Raw genomic sequence first — 13,961 nt, 5'->3', positions numbered from 1 at the left:
TTCATATCTGCACCGTCTCTTCTGACATCTGACATTTCCTTACCATAGTGAGCAGCAAAGACATTTGGCACTCTGCATGCGTTCAGACAGGGCTTGTAAAAATACTCTGAGACATATTTGGCAAATCTATGTCTCCCCTGTGCTGTTATTTAAATAAGACTGTATGTGGATATGCATGACGCAGCAATGTGTCAATGTGCCATGTGTATGGTACTCATACCTAAAGCAAATATTATTCCTGGAAACATAGACATGCACAATGCACACTTGGTTATTCTAGTAATGCACTTTAACATCACACATTACATTTATGCATTTGGCAGATGCTTTTATCCAAAGTGACTTACAGTGCCCTTATTACAGGGACAATCCCCCTGGAGCAACCTGGAGTTAAGTGCCTTGCTCAAGGACACAATGGTGGTGGCTGTGGGGATCGAACCAGCAACCTTCTGATTACAAGTTCAGTGCTTTAGTCCACTACGCCACCACCACTCCAAACAAAGAAGTATATTCATCCGTTGTGAAAATATTTATGTTCTTATATTAAAAACATTATTGAGCGATGCACATGTTACTATTGCACATGGAAGACAAGAGTGTTTTGGAAAACACATGAAATTATTGAACATAATTAATTAAACTTTCAGGTTTTTACAGTAAATCCCTGCCCATTCCTCAACATTAAAGCACATGACATCACCTCCAGTTCTGTTGTGGAGAAATTCTTGAAAAGATCTTCATGCCTGCTTATCGACTGCACCAACTGCGGTATTTTCCGTCATTTGAGTGGTGCAACAGCTGCCGCAATGTCTAAACTTGCCAGGAGACGTAGATAAAAATGCTGATGCAGCCTGATATTTTAAGGCCCGAGGTGCCTCCATAGCAGAAGATTGAGCCTGGTGGGGCAGCAAGGGGCTATTGGCCCCGAGGTGGTGTTAACTTCAGGATCATCTCCACGATCCTGCGGATCGCTGAAATTACATTTGGCATTCTCAGAGAGGTGAGAATACATCCACTGTCCCTCTGTGAGATGGACAGGCAAACTGGGAAACTGAAACCATGTACTAAAAACGAGATCTACGCTGCATCATGGATGTAAAGAAATGTTCAGCTGCCTCAAAACCATTTCATTGAACAGTATTTGTGTCTTGTTTTCTAGTTGCTCATCATTTTTTTCTTGTTTTAAAGTGTAGCCCTTACAACATTTTGTTAGATTTATGCGGAAAGTTGAATTTTATAGAAGACTCAATTACAACACGCCCTTTGTTTGTTGATTTCATCTAAAAGTGTAACACTGTGATTAAGTTTGAGCGTCTCAACCAGCTTGACACAGACAGCAGCATTGCTTAAACCAATGGTGTGATTTGGGGGCGGGACTATCTGTTTGAACAAACAATGGAAGACAAGGGGAGTGTTCTGGGATCACTTTGAAAACAGTGCTTATTTTTGCAATTCCACTCGTGTATTTTCAGCTTAAAAACAAGAGAATTTTTTTTTTAATTAAATAAAAAAATGTAGCAATGGGGTAAGAAAATTATTCAAAATATATTCTCTGAAAAGAGGTCTTACGTAATACCTTGCTCACTATTGCTTCTCAAGTTAATTTGATTTATTCTGATATTTTTCATATTTTTTTCATATTCCCATTTTTCAGTGTTGTCAATAAAAATACATCTCTTATTTATCTAACAAAGAACCTCACCCACATTGTCATTCAGAGGTATGACAAATAATTTAACTCATTATAATTCATGGTAATTATTTAACGTAATTCTTTCCCTGCCTAAAAGTCCTTGAAGCTTTTGCAATTAAAAATAATCAGTCTTAGTTGCTGGGAAAGCTTGTGACAGATAACATGTACAGCCTTGTTGTGATATCATGTTCTTGAGAGGTTCAGGCAATTTACATTCGTTAATGAAATAGTTGAGTGTTAAGATGAGTGGTGTCAGTGATTTTGTGAACACCCAACGCCCCAAAGCGAGCGACATTGTGTAAGAAATGCAAATGCAAACCAGACAACCATAATTACATTCTTAAAGGGGAAGGCAGTGCAACTACTGTGCATCACAACGTATTATGAATCTTAACCTCTGAGGACAGGGAGGGATTTTTTTCCCATTATAATGCATTTTGCATTCCCCTCACAATAGTTACGTGCTTCCTAGTATACGTTTTGTAATTATTTTATAATTTATAATTATTTTGGGTCCCTCACAATACCTTTGTCCGTCACTTACGAAAGTGAACTATGGTTTCACTGTAGTAAAACTCCAGTAACTGTGGCTGTAGTAACCCTTTTTTGTTTGTTTGTTTTGTAGGAATCATGGTTTTAAAAACCATTATACATGTACCACAAATTGACCATGGTTTTACTATAGTAAAACTGTAGTAACCATGTGTTTTTGGTAGAATTATATGATTTTTATTACCACATTTTTGTTTTTCTGTATTATTGCTATGGTTTTACTGCAAATATCATGGTTAAAATATGGTTACTCTAGTAAAACGATGGTGTATTTTGTGGTTATTGTGATTTTACTACCAATCCCAAAGTTGAATTTTGGTTACTGTAGTACTACTACATATACCATATTTAAACTATGGTTACAGTAATAAGACTATCGTTAAATTTCATTAAAGCTATTGCGAGGGAACCCAGAATAATTGCGAGGGAATGCGAAACTATTTCTATTTTTTGCATTTGTACTATCAATATTGCCTCAAGTTCATTCTGAAGAATAAGCAGTCCGCAAATCCCTTTTTCGCTCAGCCTCGACAGACCTTTTCCATTTAAAATCTTGCCAGCATTTGCGCACATGCCTGCTTGGGTTTCTGCATTTCGGTGGCACTTGTCAATGAGGATATCAGAATGTGACGTGGACGGGTGACTTAAAACACTCAGTCAGCGCCGTCAGTTGTCAACAAAGTCTTGGTTAAGATCTACTGTATATCGTACAGTCTAACATTACATGGTGATCTTGCAAAATCTGTTTTTGCTTTTACCCAAAATGTCACAAGGGTCGTATCGCAATCGTAAAAGACGGAGAAAATCATACATCTGGCTTTAGATGGGCCCCTTACTATACATGCTAGGTTTATTATAGTTTCCTTTAGACAACTTAGTTTGAACAGAAGAGGATGTGGTTAATTTTGGTCCGGTCATGTGACAGTAGTCTGACACTACTGGGATGAACCCTCCAGCTCTTCAGATTTTGTGTTGCATTAGCATGTCTAAACAAAGAGAAGTTGTTACTGCTTACAACTGCAGATCCAGGGATCCAGTGGAGGGGGAAGGGAGATAGTTGTGGACAAACAAGTACACAAAATAAACAAATCCCTTTGTTCTGGACGGGACAGAATGCCATTGTTCTGGAACTCATCGCGGTGATGTTAACAATCGTTTTTACCCTCTGTGACTGTCTCGCCTCGTCTTGGAAGAAACCGATTACATACACGTAAGCGAACAACAGATTGCAGGTTAAATTGAACCATCCATATATTCCCTTGATTTAACATGACAAGACATGCACGGCGAGCTCACCATGGTAACTTTAATGAGACCGGCAGACCTGTTTGGACTCTGATAATGTCCAGCGTTTAACAACGTACCATGCTACTGAATGATTACCATATTCATGTACCGTGGTGTTTACATGGTTCTTCCAAGGTATTTCAAATAATACCATGGTATGCATCCAAAAAAAAAAAAACATGGTTTTACCATGGTGCATGTCCAAAAACATGGTAATATGATGGTACTTCTTGGTATTTCTCTTACAAAAATTTAAAGAGACAGTACCATGATATAGTGATGGTATCAGATGGTAATACCATGGTACTTTGATATACACTATACTGTACCATGATACTGAATATTCATGTACCATGGTATTTAGATAGTTCTCCCAATGTATTTCAAGTAATACTATGGTACATGTCCACAAAAACATGGTATTACCATGGTATTAATATAGAATCCCAATTAACTTAAAAAAAATACTACAGTATTAATATTTAGTGGGTATGTCAAAGAATATATAGGGCAAAATTTGTATGCAAATCCTTTTGAAACAGCAAGATGCTTTTTTTGAGTAAGAAATTGAGATAATGCTAATTCAAAATAGACATTTTGGAAAAGAGTGCACCATTTCCTGTTCATTTCAATATCATTTGGCATTTCATGACATCTCTAGTTTTCTATAAACAAATTTACGTTTTTAAATGTTTGATCAAATTTCCTCAAAATCAATCCTTTGACATTGTATGCGATGACCTCATGAATCAGGACAATTTTACAGTGCACAATGGCAAACATGGCCTAGATTTTCCTCGAGCCCCCCAAAAAACTTTTGATGCCCCCACCTTGACTGACAGCAAAATGATTAAAGGGCGCTTCGCCCCACTGGACTGACGGTGAAACTTTCAACGTTGCCAACCCTAAACATACAATTACGCCACCAAGGTTTGCATCCTAGTACCGGCCATGGTGACAGATAGGTGTTAAGAAAATTGCTGTGGTAGTTATTGTTGCCTTTTACCATGGGGGGCCTTTAGCCCCGCTGTACTCTACTTATTCCAAAGAAGAAAAACAATTGTCTTCAGAATATTTAATCAATATGTAATGAACTGCTCTACGTCAGAAATGACTTTCCATTTTGGCTTATTTATTATTCAACCCCTCCCCTCCAACCACCTGTCATCGTCTCAACTTCTGATCAATAAAATAATGTAATAATTAAATATACTGTTTCATTCTGAAATAAGTCACATTATGATATAAAATGGGTTGTTTCATGTTGACTTCAAAAACGAAACTCAACAGCTCTTCCACCCCCAGGATTAACGCCAGAAACACTCACCTAAGAATGCTGATGCAGGTCTAGTTGGCGGTGTTGCTTGTGGGCTGTAGTTTGTCAGGTGGAGATTGTGGAGGTGGAACAGTGTCAGTGAGGGGGAGGAATGAAGATTACTCAAAATACACCTTGCTGAGTGGAGGCTCGTAGATACGGGCCACAGAGATGAAAGACAGAAGCCTCAGAGCCTCATGAAGCTGCTAAATCGGCCCGTTCTTTATGCTCGTATTCAACTGTAGCACAGTTAACTTTCAGAGACTCAATATTCCCATCAGAAAGAAGTGAGGCATTTCCTAAAATCAGACTTGCAAATTTACTTCCTAATGTGACATGTTTCAGAGAGAAACAGGATATTCAATGTAAATGTACTGCATTGGGTTGTGAAATACCCAACTCGTCTTTAGCGTAGTCATAGATTTGCCCTTAATGCAACTGAGACTATCTAAGCACTTTTAGTGTGTGAGATTTGATTTATGGCTGACAGCAGGATCAAAGGAAACCGGGGTAACAAACAACATACGGCGTGTTGCTTTGAAACTGAAGCATCACCAAAAATAGTGCAGAGCTCCACTTCAGTGTGTTGCAGTAACACTCTGTTGTTTGTAACGCGCTGGTTGCATAGAAACCTTTATTCTCTCATGTCACTTGACATCTGAAATTGAGTTTTTGTTTTGAGACAGACTGGACATGTTTCTCTGATGATCTATGCCATGCAAACACTCAAATCTGCTCTTGATGCTCACTGATCACTGTGAGTATCATCAACACATTCTAGACTATATTGGCATTTGTTAGTACTTTTACTTCAGAAGCCAATGGCACATTTGATTGTATGTTAATGTTCACAGTGAGAAGCCGTTCTGGGCTGGTGTTAATGAGGATGTGGGCTGTGTATCCATGGACCGTTAAATCCAATCTGACAGACAGCTGAGCTTCAGTCAAGCCTGTCGGTCGAGTCCACAATCCCGCCCTCAATCTACCCCGTCTTACCCCCCAGAGGTTTGTTTTGTTTCTAAGGACAACTTTACAGCTCAGTGGTGAAACCCTCATCCCAGACAACAAACAGAAAATGCCACTTCTACAACATATCTTTCGCACTTTGTTTTTCACACTTCCTATTAATTTGATGTAATAAAACAGGATATGAATAGGGTAATAATGTATGGAATATCTGGTCATAATTTACCTCACAGTCAAAAGAAATTATAATTTGAATAAAAAAATTAAGTCTTTTTTTTTTATTTTATTTTTTAGGATTTTTTTGCATTTTGACAAACACATTCCCCTTCCAAATTCCCATTATCGATATGCGAAAAGATTTTTTTTTTTTTTACATTTAAATCTTCCTAAAATTAAATTCAGTAAAACAAATACTACCATGATGTATAAATATTTTGACATTTATATAATTATTAATCTAATATACAAAATAATTATTTCTATATATTTATTTAGTGTTTATTTATATTTATAATTTTTTATTATACATATTAAATTTTTTTTAAAATTTTATTTATTTATGTATTTATTTATTTATTGCATTAGAGTAATGAGAAATGGATGGGAAATGTCCTTATTTGTACTGAAAATAATCTCAAATGCAAAAAAAAATAAATACTAATGGTCTTAAAAATGGCCTTCATTTATTTATGCAAAGTGTAATCTTTTTTTATACATTTTTTTATTTGATTTTGGGCTGACCTGAACATTTCTTTTTTTATTATTTGCTGTTGTTGTTATTATTATTATTATTATGCAACAAACTGTCAACATAGATTGAAAGAGACTCATTTTAATTTAAAATGACACAAAACAGACCACACATCATGAAAATGATTGATTTATCAAAAGATAGTCTCACTTTAAAGCAGAAGCATAAGCCAGAAACCCTATGCTGTTTTATTTAATGGTGAACTCACTCAGCCAATCACTGTGTAGAACAGTATGTGTTTATTTAACGGATGTCTTTGAGGATGGGCTAAACAGTTCTCGTGCTTTAAAGTCAAATACATCATATACATGGAATGGAGTAATTTAATGCTTGAAGGGTGCAGACAACTTTTTAAAAAGTAAGCGCCTTAAGGGAGAAAGAAACAAACAAGAAAAACATTCATGTACCAAAGAATGAACAAAGTGGGTATGAAGAATCCCAAAATCTCCTCATTTGCATTTGGTTGTGCTGTGCCGACAACCCCCCTATTTTTTGCAAAATCCGCATGTGAAAAATCTTACATGTGAATTTTCACAGAACATCTTGTGAAAGTGCTTTAATGAAAGAAAACCTGTCCTTTTGTACAAAATGAGTTAACACAGTTAATGTCACAAATTTGCTTATTTGATTACCGAACACGAAATTGTGCAGGATCTTATATATTACTTATATTATATCATACATTTTTTTAAATCACACAGAGGGGTAATCATTAGCACACAAGCAACAGTGAGAGAGAAACAGGCTGTTTTATTGATATGACATTTTATGCACCTGACCTGCATTCCAATCGATCTCGATGTAATCCTTCCTCATGATCACGCAGCGTGTTTTCATGAGCTGAATGGGAGACTAAATGCTTTAAAGTGTGACGAGACTCGCTCTTAGCATGCAAGCCATTCGCGCATCACAAGCCGATCAACTATTTAGCCCTTTTCGATGAATCGCACCTGCAAAATCCTAAAACTTTATTTCCATGTTTAATTTATATTTTGAATAGACTTAGACTTTTATGTTTTATGTTTTCTCTTTTAATCGTTTATGCAATTTTGAGTGTGACCGTGGTTTAAGGAGGGTGTACCTGTATGCTGGGTTGGAAATCTCAAGGATTAATAATGGTGTATTCCTTATTACATCACGTGTTGTTCTGAAAACAAAAGAAACAGATCAAACACAGAATGCAGGCTGTCATCCGTGCAGCCTGACCGAAGCAAAGCGGGAATGTTTCCTTGCGTGATTAACCGAAAGTGAAGCGATGCCGGCTCATGATGTGCGAATGGCTTGCACGAGTCTGTTGGGTAAACTGCAGTCTCGTCACATTTTAACTTTTTGTTTAGTCTCCCATTCAGCTCATGAAAACATGCTGCGTGATCATGAGGAAGGATTACATCAAGATGTATACTGAAATGCAGGTTGGAATTTCATATGAATAAAATAGTCTACTCCTCTCTTGCTGTTGCTGGCATGCCAGTGATTACCCCCCCGCATGCCAATCATGGCATACGTGCCATAGGTTGCTGACCCCAATTTTAGTGTTTTGTCATTTTTGGAGCTTGATAGACATGGTCACTATGAACTTTGTTTGGAAAAAAGACGTTGAACATTCATAAATTGTTTCAAAGAAAAAATAAGCATGAGGGGTGAATAAATAATGGCAGAATTTTCATTTTTGGGTGAACTATTCCTTCAAAGAATGTAAATGGGGTCAATATTGATTTCATATTGACTTCAATAGTGTGTCAAACAGATCCCGGACCCTTTCTGTTTTTAATCTAGCTCTATGAGACTGCTACTGAGCTAATGTCAAAGGTCGGCCCTCGTCATTTCTCCGTTTCCATGCAACGACTTCCTCTACCCTACTCGACCTGTCAGATGGTCATTAATCTGCTGAGCCACTTCCCCGACAAGAGACAAGTAAGCCGACAATGTGATTGGACCATGACAGCGCTTGAAATAGCTGATTGCTGACATTCATTCAGCAGCCTGGGACACCCCCATCAGCTAAGAGCTAGCGCTAGCTTTAATCCATCACTGGTTCATGTGTGGGGGTGTGTATCTGAGTAACCTCACTGATTCTGTGTAATGGCTTTATGACTCCCAAAGAGTTGCCTTTAGTGAGGGTAGAAGACATACTTAATTTTCACATGAATGAAAATGACATGCAGTCTGTTCAATTGGTTGCGCTGTCTCATGTCTCAGGTTTACATCACATTATGTTTTTATGGATTTTTCTGTGCACTAGATATTATTTGGAAAGATGTATTTTCAAAGTTTTGTCAAACACCTTTCATAGGTTTTTAGTTGTTTTACCTGTTTTTATAGTTTAACCTGCATTTTGCAAAGAATAAAGCCTTAGCAGCTAATAACCTAACAGCCTGAACAGGCTGGAAGTCTAGCTTATCAGCTTAGGTGGGTTAGGGCTGGTCTTAGATGGTTAGACTGAGAGACCAGTTTAAACCATATAAAAAGCACCCAAAACCCCTCTAAAACCAGCTTACAGACCTGTCTGACCAGGCTGGGAGACCAGCTAACCAGCTAAGGTTAGTTTTAGCTGGTTTCAGGTGGTATCCCAACCTGTCCAGCGAACAACTGCCCAAAACCTCTGTAAAACCAGCTAACACAGCAGCCTGAACAGCCTGGTAGACCAGTTCTTAGCTGTTACAAACTGGTCTCCTAGCCTGACCAGCTAACAAGCACCTAAAACTTATTCAGAACCAGTCAACAGACCAGCCTGACAAGTCTGGTAGACCAGCTTACCAGCTTAGGCAGGTTTTACTGTAGCTGGCCTTGGCTAGTTTAAGATGTTCTCACTGCTAGCTAAAAAGCCCCCAAAACACATTTAAAACCACTCAACAGACCAGTCTGGGAAATCAACTAACCAGCATAGCCAGGTTTTAGCTGGTCTTAACTGGTTTAAGCTGGGCTCCCAGTCTGACAAGCTAAAAGGCACCCAAACCCCCTTTAGAACCAGCTGACTCTCCAGCCTGACCAGGCTGGGAGAGTAGCTAACCAGCTTAGGCTGGTTTTAGTATGTTTAAACTGGTCGCTCAGGCCTACCAGCCAAATAGCTACCAAAACCTCTCTAAAACCAGTTAACTGACCAGGGCTGCTTTTCCCAAAAGCATCATAAGCCTAAGTAGATTGTAGAAATCATTGGCACCAATGATATCAATGATCAACTTAAGCTTACGATGCTATTGAATAACGCAGCCCTGTCTGGTAGACCAACTAACCAGCTTAGGCTGGTTTTGGCTTGTCTTGGCTTTTTTAAGCTGGTCTCCCAAACTACAAAGCACCTGAAAACCAGCTGACAGACCACCCTGACCACACTGGGAGACTAGCTAACCAGCTTAGGCTGGTTTTAGCTGGCCCTCCAGTCTGTCCAGCTAAAAAGAGCACAATCTAAAACCAACAGACAGCCTGGCCAGACTGGGAGCCCAGCAAGCTGGGAAACCAGGTAACATCAGAGAATTATCCTCAGAAAAGCACGCACGTGTTCGTGAGCTAACGTTTAAGCCCTTGTTAAATCACTGCGTTTGTCCCATTTGCCGGTTATGATGGAGTGTTGTTCTCTAGTACTGATTGCTTTGCTCTGTACCTCATTGAGATAAGAGCGACAGTAAAGCAGCATTTGTTCCGTCAAGGATCAAAGTAATTGAACATGGGAGATGTACACTTTGAGTGAAAAGTCATTCCCACAATCAAATCCTATTGACTCGCTGGTCTCTAAAAACAGAACAGAGAGATAAATGGGAGAGCAACCCGTTACCAAGAGCTGTTGTCCTGCTGTGTATTTATATCTGTTTCCTGGTAGGGTGTAATCATTGCCTGGGACTTATCAGTAGTGACCGTATGGTAGTCACTGTCCTCTTCTGTTTAACAGACTTTGGACTTCGACCAAGCTGCTCTTGAATGAATCAGTGCCTCTTGAGCCTGTTTTGCTCGCTGCCAGCTACAGGTCTCTACCTGCGGTTAAACAAAGAGGAAGAAAGCAAGAATTAGTGCTTGACGAATAGGTTCTTATGGAATGTAACCTCTTCTAAAGAAATAACTCAAGAACTAAAAGTAAAATAAAAACAGGTCTGACTGTGTAACTGTAGCTAAAACAAATGAACTGAAAAAATGTTAAGTCTTGATAACAACATGATAACGTGTCGGTTACTCACCAGTGGGGGGAAAAAAAAAACTTTTTCTTTTTTATTTGTCCAAGAGTTCTCGGCTAAACCCCCAGTCATCATTTTGAATGATGTGTTGTCAGGAACAAACACACATAAATGCCTCTCGCAGATATGATAATACAAGTCTGTTTTTCCGAGACGCTCGAGTTATTATATTCCTGTTATATGTTTTCATATGGTTTTAAGCTTACTCAGCAAACTGTGACAGCTCCAACATTTTCTTTGAGAGAGTAGCAAAGCAGCTCATGGTTGATTTGGTTTCCTGATCTTGAGGGTTGGACTTTGTATTTTCAGATCTTGAGTTCTTTGTTTGATCTTTGCATTTGCAGATCTTGAGTTTGTCGGTTGGACTTTACATTTCCAGATCTTGAGTTTGTTGTTAAGATTTTACATTTCCAGATCTTGAGATTGTTGGATGGACTTTACATTTCCAGATATTGAGTTTGTTGGATGGACTTTACATTTCCAGATCTTGAGTTTGTCGGTTGGACTTTAAATTTCCAGATCTTGAGTTTGTTGGTTGGACTTTACATTTCCAGATCTTGAGTTTGTTAGTTGGACTTTACATTTCCAGATATTGAGTTTGTTGGTTGGACTTTACATTTCCAGATCTTGAGTTTGTTGGTTGGACTTTACATTTCCAGATCTTGAGTTTGTTGGTTGGACTTTACATTTCCAGATCTTGAGTTTGTCAGTTGGACTTTAAATTTCCAGATATTGAGTTTGTTGGATGGACTTTACATTTCCAGATCTTGAGTTTGTCAGTTGGACTTTAAATTTCCAGATATTGAGTTTGTTGGATGGACTTTACATTTCCAGATCTTGAGTTTGTTGGATGGACTTTACATTTCCAGATCTTGAGTTTGTTGGATGGACTTTACATTTCCAGATATTGAGTTTGTCAGTTGGACTTTAAATTTCCAGATATTGAGTTTGTTGGTTGGACTTTACATTTCCAGATCTTGAGTTTGTTGTTAAGATTTTACATTTCCAGATCTTGAGTTTGTTGGTTGGACTTTACATTTCCAGATCTTGAGTTTGTCGGTTGGACTTTACATTTCCAGATCTTGAGTTTGTTGTTAAGATTTTACATTTCCAGATCTTGAGTTTGTTGGTTGGACTTTACATTTCCAGATCTTGAGTTTGTTGGATGGACTTTACATTTCCAGATCTTGAGTTTGTTGGTTGGACTTTACATTTCCAGATCTTGAGTTTGTTGGTTGGACTTTACATTTCCAGATCTTGAGTTTGTTGGTTGGACTTTACATTTCCAGATCTTGAGTTTGTTGGTTGGACTTTACATTTCCAGATATTGAGTTTGTTGGTTGGACTTTACATTTCCAGATATTGAGTTTGTCGGTTGGACTTTAAATTTCCAGATATTGAGTTTGTCGGTTGGACTTTACATTTCCAGATATTGAGTTTGTTGTTAAGACTTTGCATTTCCAGATATTGAGTTTGTCGGTTGGACTTTACATTTCCAGATCTTGAGTTTGTTGGTTGGACTTTACATTTCCAGATATTGAGTTTGTCGGTTGGACTTTAAATTTCCAGATATTGAGTTTGTTGGTTGGACTTTTCATTTCCAGATCTTGAGATTGTTGGTTGGACTTTACATTTCCAGATATTGAGTTTGTTGTTAAGACTTTACATTTCCAGATCTTGAGTTTGTTGTTAAGACTTTACATTTCCAGATCTTGAGTTTGTTGGTTGGACTTTACATTTCCAGATCTTGAGTTTGTTGTTAAGACTTTACATTTCCAGATCTTGAGTTTGTTGGTTGGACTTTACATTTCCAGATCTTGAGTTTGTTGGTTGGACTTTACATTTCCAGATCTTGAGTTTGTTGGTTGGACTTTACATTTCCAGATCTTGAGTTTGTTGGATGGACTTTACATTTCCAGATCTTGAGTTTGTTGGTTGGACTTTACATTTCCAGATCTTGAGTTTGTTGGTTGGACTTTACATATCCAGATCTTGAGTTTGTTGGTTGGACTTTACATTTCCAGATCTTGAGTTTTTTGACTTTGCATTTCCAGATCTTGAGTTTGTTGGTTGGACTTTACATTTCCAAATCTTGAGTTTATTGGTTGGACTTTACATATCCAGATCTTGAGTTTGTTGGTTGGACTTTACATTTCCAGATCTTGAGTTTTTTGACTTTACATTTCCAGATCTTGAGTTTGTTGGTTGGACTTTACATTTCCAGATCTTGAGTCTGTTGGTTGGACTTTACATTTCCAGATCTTGAGTTTGTTGGTTGGACTTTGTATTTCAAGATCTTAAGTTCTTTGATTGGACTTTGTATTTCCAGATGTGGAGCTGATTGGTTGGACTTCGTATTTCCAGATCTTTAGTTCACTGGTTGGAATATGTATTTCCAGATCTTTAATTCATTGGTTAGACTTTGTATTTCCAGATGTTGAGTTCTTTGGTTGTACTTTGTACTTACAGATCTTGAGTTGATTGTTTGGTCTTTGTATTTCCGGATCTTGAGTCTGTTAGTTGGACTTTGTTTTCCAGATCTTGAATTTTTACATTGGACTTTGTCTTTCCAGATATTGAGTTGCTTCAGTTTCTGCTCAGACCTTATAAAGCTAGAGTCTTTAGTCATTGAAATCCTCCTCCATTCTACTCTCAGTCAGGATAGTTAATTAAGGAAATTACACACTTTAGAAGCAAAGCAGCCAGGAGAAGGTCAAGTATTCAGGATATTTTCACTTGGCACATTACGTGAACCTGTCACTAGTTTAGCAGGTCTCAACATACTGTATTTAGTGCTATATTAATACAATTTTAATTTAGTTTTCAGGTCTGTAATAAAACAGATATTGTATTTCAAAATTCTCTACACATAAAAAGAGTTAAATATACCACATGTGCTATCAAGAGTGCCAAAGTCTCTTGTGAAACATCATCGGTGTGAGCTGTTCTCAGTTGGGCTCCTCAATGATATGATGAAATCATTTCCACAGTGCAGTTTTGTTTTCCAGCAGGATGTTTATCTGTAATGGAGAGTGAGATATGGCTGGAGTCCTGCAGAGACTAAACTCACATTACATACGCAAAGTGGCGTGGGAATACTGGGGTAAGCAGAACACAATGTAACATGGGGCATCCATCTGTTTTGTGTCAACTAGTCCCAGCTATTCAATGTAGGCCAAAACATCTACATTGAGAAAGTTATTATTGGAAAATGTTACCACATGAACATTCACC

At 37.9% G+C, this 13,961-nt stretch overlaps 1 long non-coding RNA gene across 1 annotated transcript; it reads left to right on the top strand.

The window, feature by feature from the left end:
• Positions 1–3,277: 3,277 nt before the first annotated feature.
• On the top strand, positions 3,278–6,145 carry LOC127414407 (uncharacterized). Its single transcript, XR_007892790.1, has 3 exons — positions 3,278–3,455; positions 5,534–5,604; positions 5,702–6,145. It is a non-coding gene; the product is annotated as an uncharacterized LOC127414407 (long non-coding RNA).
• The last annotated feature ends 7,816 nt before the right edge of the window (positions 6,146–13,961 follow it).

The sequence above is a fragment of the Myxocyprinus asiaticus genome, chromosome 23, assembly GCF_019703515.2.
Source record: "Myxocyprinus asiaticus isolate MX2 ecotype Aquarium Trade chromosome 23, UBuf_Myxa_2, whole genome shotgun sequence".
NCBI classification, from domain to species: Eukaryota; Metazoa; Chordata; class Actinopteri; order Cypriniformes; family Catostomidae; genus Myxocyprinus; species Myxocyprinus asiaticus.
Note: the sequence above shows the minus strand (reverse complement) of the source record. Positions and strands in the feature narration are given on the sequence as shown.